Raw genomic sequence first — 14,389 nt, forward strand, 5'->3', positions numbered from 1 at the left:
TTCCACAGGGATCAGAGGCAGCCACGTCACCTAGCTACATTCCCAAACTTGTCAAATTTCATCTGAAAATTAGGTACGTTGTTTTTCCCATTGCTCCATTACGATTATCTGACTTGTCTAACACGAACCAGAGCACTTGTTTTGCAACTCCATCAGATTTACAGCTTTGAGGATTCACTCTTGACCACAGATTTCAAGCAGCAGACAATGCCCAACACTGTGAAGCTGCTCAAGTTTTCAGTTACACCCACAGTCAAAACTGTATGGCTTAACCATGCCTAGCTACGGCTGCCCAACACTGCTCCTGTGCTTTCTAACTTTAGATTAAATAGTCATTATTATCACAGATCTCTTCCTCAAGTAATCTTTTATTCTTCTTCTCAAACAAGATATAGAGATTAAGAGTCTAAGTCTCTCTTTAGATGGCATGATTTTGAAATCTTCCCTGTAACTCTTTCCCAAATCCTTTCCAATTTGCCAGCATCCTTTTTGAAGTTCACGCATCAAAATCAGACACACATTTCAAATGGTGAAATAAGAGCACTCTGTAGCTAATTAGTGCAGTTCTGTTTAGCAGTTTTCCGTTTTACAGCTATGCTTTCACCACTCACTGTTTGTCTATGCTTCATGTGAACTGGGCTTTCTTTGGTGGGAAGGAAAAAAAGGTAAATGCTTGCTTGCTTTCAAACACAGTTTAATTTGTGCTTGTAGTAGATCCTACACAATTCCATTACATCTGCTTCCAAAAGGAGGTGTACTTAAGAATTTTGTACTGGGGGCAGAAGGGAACACAGGAAGACACCAGCATTAAAAAAAAAAAAAAAAATCGTCAAACTTGAGAAAAGAAAGAAATGCCATGCGGCCCGTTACAACCCAGACCGCTGAGGGCATAGCTTTGCAACTGGCAAAAGTCTCCGTGAACTCCATGCTCAGGAGCAGAGGATGCTGCATATGTCGAAGGGGAATCTTGGCTGTGATGACTTTGAAGACATCAGGTTACAAAACAGAAAATCCCTTCCCAGCAGGCAGTACAATTCCAGCTGGCCGTTACGTTGCACAGCTTCCAGGGATTACTGGCAACTTTTGTAGGCAACTGCACAGCTATAAAACATCTGGCCATATTTCACAGGGTGATCACATACTTCCTAGGCCCCACCTCAGAGTTCTGTAGGAGCAGCACTGGTTACTGAGTCTCCAGAGCCCACATGCTCCTGTCCCAAATCCAAAATGCCACAGCAATCAAACCACAAGAGGCATTTCTGCCAAGAATCACGTAATTCATATTTTTCTTTCCCACAAAGTACATTTTCTAGATATCTTTCATCCGAATGCCCTCTGCACCGTCACTGCCAGAAACAACCAGACTCACTGTGACTAAGCACAACACAGGCCAGTCTTGCAGGCTGTATTTTCATGAGCTTGAAATGCTTTAATTGCATTAAATACTTAACTCCACTCCTATGATGTTTAAAAGGCTGCCAAAAATGCAAAGCTTGCAGAAGGAGAGCAAGCACAAGAGGAGGTTAAAACCAAGCAATAATTTTAAAGAGACGTAGCAATCGGTGACAACAGATTCCAGGTACCCATGTGGCAAGCATTAACATCTCCATTCTCCCCTGACTTAGACATCGTCATTTTCATGCTCTCCCACCGAAGACAGTAAAACAGCATTAAAAGAAAAAAAAAAAAAAATCAACAACTTTCCTACATTTACATGAGTGCAACAGTGAAAAACAATGAAAGCAGCTTGGCATTTTTATAAGACAGTTCAAATAAAAATTAATGGCACATGTAATAATAATTCCAAGCGTATTTTGTTTCCATTTATATCCAACTAAGAGACAATTTTTGGTGCATTTGGTTTTATAGCTCTGTGTATATGCAGCAAAGTAAAAATTCTGCACATGGGAAAATAAATAAGTGGCTATATGACTGGTTGACAGCAAGATTTGTAGAGCTAATTAGTTCAATGAATAGGAAAGGCACTCAAAACTAACAGCTCATCAAATAGTTCTTCATACAAGAGATATCTGTCACCCTGCCTATGCTGAATAAATATTTTTACTGTCTTCCAGAGATCAATGCCAACAGAAGCAAATAAAACCAGAACAAAACACAACAACGATAAAAAACCACCAAAGCCCGCCAAAACCAGCCCAAAAACCTGTGCAGAGACCCAGGCTGACCTCACTGACTGCAGCTCAGTGGGGTAAGAGGTTGCTGGGAATACCAAGCCAGGAACTACCTCTGCCCTAGCCAAAAACAGCTTCCTGTGAGCCGAGACTGATCGGGGTCAGAGTCAAAGCTATCGATGCACCTTAAATTCTGCAATGAACATAAATACTGTTTTTGGTTTTAGTCTGGGGCCAAAGGCCATCATTTTGGCTAGTCAGACCGTGGATGATACCACGCTGTGTTATTACAGCCCTCAGCAAAACAACAGGTAGGAAGCAGAAGAATTAGCTCAGCCCCTCTGCTCTTGGTCTGTCCTGAAGGACTCGAATCACGGCACAGCCCATCGGATTTGCTGTAACTAAAGATGGCTCTGTAGGAGGCCCTGGATGCATTTCAGCAGAAGACACACATTAAACTACAAAAGCATCTACCTTTCAACTCGCTTATCCATGCACATGCAGCTGTGACTGCAGGACAAAGTAGAACCCGATGCAATTCAGCTGCCCCGCAGCCGGCCAGCATTGCTGGCAGCCTGGGAGGACCGCGTGGAGCCGAACAGAGCGGGCACCTCGGCACCCTTGCAGAGTCTCCCAGGCACCCGTGTGCAAGACCTGTTTCATGACTCAGGATCTTGAAACAAAGTGTAGCCCCTTAACAGAAGATCTGGGCCAACGATGAATGAGGCCAGATTTTTCAGTGCTGCTCCTACTGCTACTGTTAGAGAGGAGGTGGTTCCTTAAAGGGGTTGGAAAAACTTCTCCTCTGCCTCTACATTAAAAATCTGCACTTCCACAACCTGAGCAGCTGCCACTGAAATAAAACTGCGAATACACAATGCAAAAAGTCTTGAAATTGGTTCGGGGTTCACTGAGCCTCCTGTCCTGTTCCAGCAACAGGGGGGCCTGGCAGCTCGGGGGCTGCCCGCAGTACACTACCCCCACGCGCATCTCAGCGCTCGTTTCCGGGAGGCAAAGCGCGGCCCAATTCATACACCCCAACCTATTTCAGATCCCACTGGAAGGGGAAAAGACAATATTTATTTATTTATCTGTTTGCAAATTTTCTCATGCAACACCATGTAAATTGACCCCAGCGCTTCCTTGCTGTTAAAGAGCCAGGAGGCTGTAGCTCAAACCGCCACAAGCCAGCCTCCAGGCAGCCTGCAAATTAGACGTTTTCAAACATCCATAAAACACATCCTGTCCTGCAGCGTAAGAACTGCATGTTCTGCTGTTGTGTGCTAAGTCCTTTCTTGTGTGGTTCTCCATTATTGACATATTGTGTTGAAAATTATGATTAATTAGGAAGACAGAACACATTCCCAAAGCGCACTCATGGCCTAGTAGAAATGGCAACACCGTGTGCAGACATTTGAGGTCAACTAATTTCCGTGAGAGTTAGCTACAGAAGTGTTGCTTCATCAAACAGAAACAGGTTTAAGCAAGTGCTTTTGTGTCGCGGGACCCGATGGGGCAATGTACTGCAGATTAAGGAAACAATCATGTTTTGAACTAATAACAGATTAAATGATACAAATCAACAGTGTTCTAGGAAGGATACTGATAACACTGTATTTCACCTGGGTTTTTAAATCCCACATATATCACCTTATTCAATCCCCTTCTCTAAGAAATTAGATTCTCAGGGATAGTTTATTCCCTCAGGAGAACGTGTATGAAATACATAATTATGAGAGACAAGCCAGGTTACAAGAAGTTGTTCTGGGCAGAACAGTTAGTTACAGTTCGGAAAATAAAAGAAAGTACTCATCTTCCCACGTCTCGTACTTCTTGATGCAGGAGAGAGAATAAGATACTAAGTTAATAACAAAAACCAAAAAAAAAGGAGGAAAAATAAAGCAGCAATGTGCTTGCGTGGAAGGCAGCTTAGTGAAGCCAAAAGCAAGCACCCTACATCTGTCCTCCTTCTAGCAGCAAGTGCTGAGCCGGAGAGCGAGGAGGAAAGGGATAAAGTTTAGAAGCAGCTGTCGGGAGGGAACCGCTCACACAAGCACCGAGAGACAAAGAAACTCCCTCCACAGGCCCCCGAGAGCTACTTTACGTCTGGTCATAAATAAGCCTGCCCCATCTCTAGCAGCTCCTGTCAACTAATATCAGCAGAACTGTCCCTGGTACAGAGAAATGTAATAATGTTAAATAGTCCAAAGTAATTAATGGCTTATACAGTTTTATTATTGACGTTCAAGTAAACCATCAGCTCCTCTGGCGAGCGATATTTCTAATTGATTTGAAATTGTGATATAGCTATTATTCAATCAATTCAGTTTTGCAAAATAAATTGATACCTGAAACCATTCCAAGAGATATAATGAGACTGTAGCAGCTACATATTTAAAAGAGGAGAAAAAGTAAACCATCTGTTTGCTTTTGTATCGTAATATAAAACATATCCTTGCCATCTCTTTTGATTTTGCCACTGTACTTCTTTGAAGAACTACACAGAAGAAAAATGCTTAAGCTATAGCTGGCTTTCATCGTACTCCCCAAATCTTAGTCTTCTTTTACAGCAAATCATTACAATTCTATTCATCTTTTTATGCCTATAATCCAGAGTTTCAAGCACGCTCTCGGATATATGAGGCCATTTGGGACAAACATAAATTGATGAAACATTGGCCTTGTGTTCTAAGCATTTCAAAATGATGACATATATTTCAGTATTCAAATTCTTCTAAAACTGAGGCGCAGTAGTGAACGAAAGCAGAATTGAGCAAACTCGCATCTCAACATTCATTTGTGATTTAACTTTGTAACACCACTTTGTCAAATCTTCCTGAGCTTCCTTCATAACAAAGCAGTACAACAGGCCCATTTCCACCGAGATACTGAACCTGACTCTTGAAAACATGTCACAAAAAAAGATTAATCGTAGTTTCTGTTTTACTCTCCTCGTGCTGACACTGCCCCACTGAGTTCGATAACTTTTCTCAGGTTGACTAAGACATGTGGCCAGCGTGAAGGAAGCCCACATTCCCAGCTAATACCGTTCATGACAAATTGTTTCTACCGTACTCACCCTCTCATATTGAATTCTTCTTGTGTGTGAAAAGGTAGGCCATGGCCAGTGCCACAACTGTAATTAAGGTTCACTGAGTTGCTATTTCCATTATCAAGCCCAATTTCCAAGGTTTAATAAGTCAGCAGTTCCAATTGCACAAGGCTGAAAGTTGACATTCAGGTTATCAGCAGAGACACAGTTTGTGCTTATCTGTTTATCAAAAGCACAATTTAAATCCACTCAGCTCTTGCTGAATCAGAGATCTAAAAAGCATGGCCTGCATCTTCACCTGTTTAGGACTTACATGCTCTGAACACCTAATTTTCCTCTGGGGAAAGCCAGCACAGGTGTGCTTCAGTGAAGGCATTAGAAATGCCTCCTGTCCGACAAACTTGGGTCTTATTCCCATTGCTCCCTGTTTATTCACACAGTCTCCAGGGAACAGAATGAGTTGTTTACGTCATTTTGACAAAATTAAGCAACCTGGTAATTCAGGGTGCACAACCTTCATGACCTGATTGTATCAAGAGCTTAAAACAGGCAAGACCTGTAAGACACATGTACGCTTCCCAGGGAGGTGACGGGGGAAGCTGGGAGGGAAGGTCCCTGCGTGTCTTACTGCCACAGGGGTTGTGCCTGAGCCAGGCTCAAGGCTGGGTCCCAGCATCAGTCAGATGCGAGCGTCAGCAGCCTCTGTCCGCTCCTTTCCCCCCACACCAAGGGAATTAGCTCAGCCTCGCTACCCATCGCACAGCGTAGCCCTGGCACGAGGGAGGCGCACAGAGCTGTGCCAAAGGCAGATACCCACGTTAGAAACCTTTGAGTTGGTAGAACCTGACGGAACAAGCCCCAGGTAGGTGGGAAAACTGGGTAGCGCTCTCTCCAAAATTAATAATCTGCCCGCAAACTCTGCAGTCTCCTCTGTGGTGCAAAGACACAGTTTGCATCTAGTCTTCCAGGGGACAGCATACTTAAGATGAACACAGCCAGCTTGCTACTGCTTTTCCCCTTAGTCACTGAGTTAGGAAACATTATGAATAAGGAAAGGTGTAACTTGTAAGTTTGGCAAGTTATATGCATAAAATCAGGTAAAAATGCTAAAAGTAGCACATATATGTGCAAAAATGGAAAAGACATCTGCAAAATGGTAGATGACACTTAGTATCCCAAGTCTCAATCTCTTCTTCTGGACAGAAAATACACCAGTATCCCACAGCAGTAAGGTTATCACACATGTAAGATTCAAACTATAAATGACAAGCTAGCCAGCTTGATTTACCGTACCGTCCAGATCCAGCCTGGTTACAGCTTCAGAGGCTGTTCTTAGTACAGAAAGGGAAATAATTTCATCCTGTGCAAGAAACAGCAGAAGTAACTGAAATGGAACGCTGGGGGAAATATCTCCTATTTCTTTTCACCAAAACTATTCATATAGAATGTAGAGAAAAAAAATAAAGGAAAACCTAATGTGCTTTTTGCACCATAAAGCAACACTGAATTCAACCTTAGTTCCTAAGAACTGGAATTTTCAAAGCTGTGTATGTAGGTCAGGTGCGCAAGCCCCACAGAAATGCAACAACTTCGCTAGGTTATTTCTGAAGCACCTACTCTGAAAGAACACAGATATGGCCAAATTCCCAGATAGTTAAAGTCAGCGCAGGCCTTTCCACTTGGGATGAAACACCAGCTGAGAGCTGACAGCTTTCATCTTTTCAGGTGTCAGAGTTTTGGCCTCTGCAAAAAGGTGAAGTACAGAATCCTCCTGCACAAAAGAGAAAATGAATTCGTTTCTCAGACCCGATAATGAAACCTCTAGCCCCGAAAAATGCTTCTTTCTCCGCTAGTCCAAACATTGAATGACTCCATCTTGTCTCAATGGCAGACAAGGTAGGCAGGCACGATACGGTCCATGTCTAGCCCCAGAAGTGAGCAGGCTTGGGGTATCTTGATAAAACATCCAGGGGTTGCTTTATACGGTTTTGTGTACACTGCTGTACAGAAATAGGGCAGCAGGGGAGCCTAGCAACGTAGCTGTAACTGAACCTTTCTGCACTGGGGCAGCTGGATGTAACTCAGGAGTAATGCTAAGCCTGTGTAAATGAGTAATGTGTGTAAAAGGCAGCAGCACAGCTTGTACACGAGTGAAATGGAGGCAAGTCTGATGTACACGTTTAAGAGTTACGAGCAAGGCAATCGCAGCCGTTACTCTGCATTCTTTTGCCAGGAAGTCACCATAAAAACCATACAATGCCGTCCGCCAACAAAGAGAGACGTTGCTTAGATTGTTTCATGTGTGATAGTGGAAGAGAAAACTGATCAAAATACCGCATCCTGTATCTTTCTGCAGCTTACTTACAGAGGCAGAATTCACTATGTCAGAGTAAGTTCCTTCGTCTAATACTATTCTGGTCTTCAGATTATTTTAGTCTGGAGTAATTCCCCTGAACCACTGCAGCCCAAAGTATCTGCAAGGGATAGAGAAAAGACTTCTGCAATATGAAAGAGAGTGGAAAACGATTAGTGAAACATTTCAAGAAGAAAAAAAGTCCAGCCTCGGTAATAACAATCTTAATATAATAACAATCTTAATATAATAACAACAATAATACTGCTGGTATAAGCAGCATATATATCCATCATCTACGTATAACGTGCCTTTCAATCTTCAATTTTTCTTCCATCCTAGTGAGAATTCAGAGCGTCTTCTCTCAAGCCCATTGTAACAGTAACAATGAGAATGAAATACTCAAATTCACGGATTTGGTTCTCCTTCCTGCATTGCAACACCTTCGTTTGCTTTAGTTATGGTTGTGAAAGCTAACAATGATGAAGCACATCCGAATTGAGAAGACGAGCACACATAACTTGCTAAACTATCTTCAATCTGTTATGTAATGTTCAATATTGATTTTGATTCAACTAGACTTCTATTAGAGTTATCTGTTCTAGCCAGCTGCCAAATATACCTGCTCAGTAATGTGTCCAAATTCATTAACAGTTTTGTTTTAATAATATTTCATTTTAAAGTTTAATTTTACCCACACATTAGCTTCATATTACTTATGCAAATAAAAGCTTTATGGCTATATTAGCAATAATTCATTATCATTCCCTACTGGCTTAGCGAAGGAATTTGTAACTTTGGAGTACATCCAGAGCTTTTAATTGTAGATACTCAGGGAAGCCTACATTTAGTTAGAATCATTTGCACATACAAATTAAATATGATTAGCATAAGTCTCTCAAACTCTTTCCAGGCTCAAAGATAGGTTGTCTAGGACGGGACTTTTCCTTGAGTCCTGTCTGAAGGATAACGCAGAAGGTGGAATCCAGTGAGCATCCTGGGGGAAGGAGGCTGCGACTCGCAGCTGGGATCCGAGACAAGGTGGTGATCTGTTTACTGGAAGTTACTTCCCACGCTGCTCCATCTTCACTCTCAGGGCAGAGGCAACACTTGTCCCTTCCTCACCTGTCTACCCCGTGTCCTCGCTAACCAGAGGGAGAGAGGAAAGCAGCGGCTCTCCCCAGTGTGATTCCCCTGCCAGGGACTCAGCCCAGGTGGGGACTGGGAGCAGGGAAGGAAGGAAGGAAATACCAAGTTTGTATGGTCAGGTCGCAAAACCAGGTGTGGTTTAGTTGCTGGGACAGAGGGAGTATGTTTTGGTGCAACTTCACTCTTTTCTGCTGCTTTACATCTTCACGACTAGCCCCAGGTAGGGAACTTACAATGACTACAGATACAGCGTACTGCAAATATATGGAATTGATAGTAGTTAACTACCTGTTAGGTATTGCCACAGAAGTCCTGCAGGGCTGGGTCTTCTAAGTTCCCGTGTTTCTATCTCCACTTCAAAGGTGGAAGACTGGACCCTAAATTATCTCAAAACTTATTAAGAAAATTGTATTGAGGGTACTCCTTTCTTTGTGCTCTAAATGAGCTCTTGTTGGATTAGGAACTGACTCATGTTTACTTTATTATGTCCCAAGTCACATAAGGACTGTGGGTATCTTCCCCATCTCCTACAGAAGATGTTTTAATTAGCCAATTATATTAGTAAAAAGCAATCTAATTTCTAGGCCAAACAATAGCATGGCACAGATATTAAAATCAAATTAGCAAGACATACCAGTGTTTTCCTTTAGCATGCAAAAACGACCTCCTGCACAGATAATTAGCGTTATGTCTGTGTGGCGATCTGTAGCAGTGAAAAAACACAAACAGTGGTGAGTAATGAACACGATAACAGGTATAAGAATTTCCCTCTACTGTCTCTCTCCAGCTTTTGCCCTTTTAATTTAGTTTATTAGTAATCACGGTGTGTCCTTTAAATATATGCTTTAGAAAACAAACAGCAGTGTTTGCAAACAAGCAGCAATGCTGCTCCCAGGGGACAGGAGCTACCTGCGATTCCAGGAGGTTCAGTTCTCTGCTTGCCGCAGACTTCCCGCGTGACACCAGCGAAGCCACGCGATTTCGCTGCACCTCTGCTGCATGAGGACAAACATTTTCCCACCTCTTTGCTCCCTCCATTTCAAGCAAGCGTTGGGAGGCAGAAGATACTCACCGTGTACTTGCGCGCAAGCCAGAGCAGTTAACCCCCAGGCACTTGCAGCTTAGCACGGTGAGGCACAATTGAAATGGGTTTTCTCCAAAAAGAAACGCCAGCAATGTAACCTTTAACTCTGGTGGGAGAAATGAACCTTTCGTCATAAAATACACATATTAAAAAAAAGAAGGGGGAGAGAGGGAATAGATCTTAAAGCCTTTACTCTATACGCACTTTTTCTCTACTCACAACTATGAGTTTAAGCCAAAGCAGAGAATTAGCATGTTTGATTTTGGTGGGCTGACCCTGGCTGGACACCAGGTGCCCACCGAGCCGCTCTATCACTGCCCTCCTCAGGGGGACAGGGGAGAGAAAATAAAACGTAAGGCTCATGGGTCGAGATAAGGGCAGGGAGAGATCACTCACCAATTACTATCATGGGTAAGACAGCCCCGACTTGGGAAAATTAGTTTAATTTATTAGCAATCACATCAGAGTAGGATAATGAGAAATAGACCCAAATCTTAAAAACTTCCCTTCACCCCTCCCTTCTTAAATACGTTACCCCCGAGGCGCCAGCACCATCGCTGATGGGCTCGGGTCCCTCTTGGAGCCGGCTGGCGTTGGCTCTGTTGGACACAGGGGAAGCTTCTGGCAGCTTCTCACAGAAGCCGCCCCTGTAGCCCCCCCGCTACCGAAACCTTGCCACGCAAACCCAGTGCATTGATCCAGGATGATGGGTGCCTTTGATCGCCAGCTAGTGAAAGCTGAAAGGAACCTTTTAAATTGCGCCTAGAATCTACCTTCTGAGATGGAAACAGATTGAAAACATGTTTATTTTGGAATTAAAACCAGACTTTTATAAAACAACGAGCTGCTTTGAAAATGTGCGTTTCCACCTTCCCCCCAAAAGCAGACAGAAGCCCGTTCTTCCCTGCCTCGTGCCGGCGATCTCCGCAGCAGTCATGCTCCCTGACAGCAGTGGCGCAGCAAACCGAGTCGCTCTGAAAAGCGACGTGGATTTGTCCGAGTGAGACATTTATCCTTCAAAGGCCAGGGCAGCAGAGCGCCCGTCTTGGAAAAGCTCACAGATCAATTCTGCTTAACCCCTGAACTCTGAATCCTTATTACAACCTTTCACAGGTGTAAAGCCAGCTCCAAACAAAACAATAACAAAGTGCCCTACAGTAAAAGGATGAAGTGGCAGAAATACGTTAACGTAGCAGCGGTAAGGGGCTGTTCCCTGACCTCCTGAGACACAGAGCCCCGGTTTCTGCAGCGCGCCATGTCCCGCATCAGCTTCAGCCCCGAAGGAAGGCTTAACTCCGACTGGGAGTAACTGCTCCCCCAACAGCATGTGACAGCCCAGAAACGCACAGGATCACTACTGACACATCTCTAATCTGCTCTAATGTATAAACTGAATAATTTCCCTACATAAAATGGTAGCTCTTAAAGGTGCAGTACGTCCACAGATCTGAACCCAAATTTAATCTGTTATAAATTAGTGGAAGAGAGGGATTAGAGGACTGCAGGGATAATTTCTGCTTCCCTGGCCGCTGGTCTATCACGTGTTTCCAGCTGTATTTACTGTACAGCTGAACGGAAATTCAGAGAAGATTTACAATCAATAAGAAAGGCAAATGAAATATAAAGTATTTCAGTGCTGTTCTAATGTAACTGCTCTCAACGTTGCTAGTTACTCTTCTGAAGTTAATAGAATTGAACATATTTTATTTTGTCTGAAGGAGCATAAGGTCCTTTTATAATTTTTCAATCCAGAATTCCTTCCCTTTACCTCACACGGTGTGCCACTTACCTGCTCCCCCAAAAGAAGCAGTAGGATCATACACTGGATTAAACCCCATGTTCCATCAGCTAAACAAAAGGGTCAATTAAAAACTCAATTCTCTACTTGCTTTCTGACAAAAATGCACACAGGAGCATCCAAGTATTTTTGGAACCACTGATATTCAAACCTATGACCCCAGGGCTTGCTGCGCTGGCTCCCGCTAAACAGTTCGCATCAATGTTTTCTTAATTGGCTGTGTCCAAAGCCACTAACATCAGTCTCTTACTAAGACCACAGCATTTTTTGGATCTATTGGAGAGCACGTAGGTATGTCATTTCTTTTGCCACGTGCTGGTTACAGTAAATAAAATATTCTGAAATTACAGCTCAGTAACTCTGCAGAACTTCATGCATGGCGCCTGCTTGTCACCTTACCTTCAACCAAGTGATGTTATTTCTACAATCACTCACCCAGACTCCTCCTCCACAAGGTGACCCTGCGTTTTGCTGCATTGTTTTTGTTGTCATCTTTGCCTCTCCTTCAGGCCAAAATAGAGTCGCAGATACCAAGACTGGGCTTTACAGTCACCTCACCTCATGCTTACACACCAGAAACGCTGACAGAAGCCCGCGGTGAGGCCATGATTCCCAGTTGTGTTAGCGGCCGGCTTCTGATGTAACAGAATAGCTTTCGGGAGCGTTACAGGGTGTATTTCCAGCATTTTGATACATGCAGGTTCCCCAGCCCAGCAGCTGGGAAGCATTCACTCAGCAATCCCCACACACATTTCCCCATGCGAGGGGAACGATCACCAGCATAACTCCATTACCAACACCCGCAGCACCTATAGCCCTCTGTCAGACAGGTTAGCCCAGGCGACAGCACACCCGTACGCAGTTTAGCCACCGCTTTCACCGCAACCATCAGCAGGCAGACCACGGGCAGCATGGTTGAGCTCTGGGGAGCAGCCACCCGAGTAGCCTTACGGTGGGGACTCCAGAGATGATCTGAGCACCACGCTTGTGCGGCGCTTGGCAGCATGGCTGCAGCAAACGGGAACGTCCCTGCCGCCTTGGGCCGAGGAGCCTGCGTGGCTGTCAGCGAAGGCTCTGGCATGGGTTGCAAAAGCGCGTCCGCGGCACTGGGTGATCACTTGGGTACTTGCAGCCCATGTTTGCCTTTAGCAATCGCATTTCTCACTGCAGCGTGACCAGGCCTTAACAGTGGCAAAGAGGTAAGGAAAAAATTACTTAGGTAATCCGGGGCCTCTGCAATACAGTGTGTAAATGGGATGGGAACAGAGACAGACAGCGTGCCGAGAGCACACCGTGCAGGATCCAGTTGTGAATGCTCCGTAATCTAAGTTCTAGTGCCATGATTTTGGAATGAACTTCCCACCCCCTGTGTTTAGCTACAAAGTGTTTGAGTAAAGAATGCTAAATTACATGCAAGTCACATTAAGAACAATCAGTCTCATGTAATAGGGAATCTAATACTTCATAAATGAGATGCAAATTCATTTTTACGGGTGCACTATAATAAGCCAATTATTTCAGAGCGCTTCAATTATGCAGTTTCAAAAAACTGAATTGCTTTAAATTTTTTTTTAAGAAGCTTTAGGTTTTTCCATAGCTTATAGGGAAAAGAAAATATATCTGCATTGCAAACAACATAAAAAACACCCCACACAAACCCCAGCCCCCCCCAAAACACCATGCCAAGTTGCAAGCAGGAGCAACACAAACAGAAAAGAATAAGCCAGCTGGCAAACCACAAGCGTGGCAGACACACAGACACGGACCTCTGTGTTCCCACGAATTGCAGCCACTCAGGAGCCCACCCTATGGTACGCCGGGCTGAGTACCACAGCGTGCTAGATGGGCACCAGGGAATCTCAAGAGCAGCACTGATTTACCATGCCTGCAGACAGAAATGGCATTGCAGCTTGATGGCAACATCTTACCACCTTCACAACGGCCCTTTGTGACTTCCAGCACTCAAATCCTGGAAAGCCATCATTTTCCTTTGGAAAAAGAATCAACGCTGAGATGTTCTTCCTGAAGTCCCCTGCGCTGTTGTTCTTCCAAGAAACTGGGGAGAGGAGAATGTAGGTGTCCATTTGGGTTAAAAAGAAAAAACTAATTGAAAAGATTACGCAAAGGCAGAACCATTCTCATTTGTGCACTGTGTGCAAAAAAAAAATGAAATAGCGCAAGAACCTAGCCGGCTTCTTTCTGACCTGTACGGTAACGCAAAATGCAACTCGCACCAACTCAGCCCTAAATTTTACTTACATTTTTTCAAAGTCAAGCCCCATTTGGAGAAATTTTGCAAAACAAAAGCAAACCACTGCTTTCCAATGGTGACACAATTTCACAGAAATCTTCATTTCAACAATTTTATTGCTGGTGATTATTGACGGGGAAACAAAAGCAAAACCAGTCCAGAACCAGAGACCACATGAAGGAGCAAACCTCTCTTTACAGTTTTGTGTCTTTTTAAAGCTTTTGCTGCACTGATTGCTGTATTCAGTGCTGTTCTCCAGGGCACCTCACTCCTGAACCTTGGCAGCTGGTGAGACATGGCCTCCTTTTGGTCTGTGATTTCAGCTGGGACTAGACAGAATACTGTATGGGCAATTCCTGTCTCTGATACAGCCCACTTTCATTCACAGAGCCACAAAACACTTTACAGGGGCGGATCACAAAGAACGTAAAAAATCACAGTTGTTTAGGTCTTGGCCACGCAACAACAATGAACTTAGTCTTAACGTGATCGTAACGCACAGTACCGGCCTCCATTTCTGCTACTCGCCATCCTTCTTTACGCTGTTATTATTACTCATGTTGTGGCCTC

The sequence above is a fragment of the Nipponia nippon genome, unplaced genomic scaffold, assembly GCF_047370975.1.
Source record: "Nipponia nippon isolate SJK-2023a ecotype South Korea unplaced genomic scaffold, ASM4737097v1 scaffold_15, whole genome shotgun sequence".
In the NCBI taxonomy this organism is placed as follows: Eukaryota; Metazoa; Chordata; class Aves; order Pelecaniformes; family Threskiornithidae; genus Nipponia; species Nipponia nippon.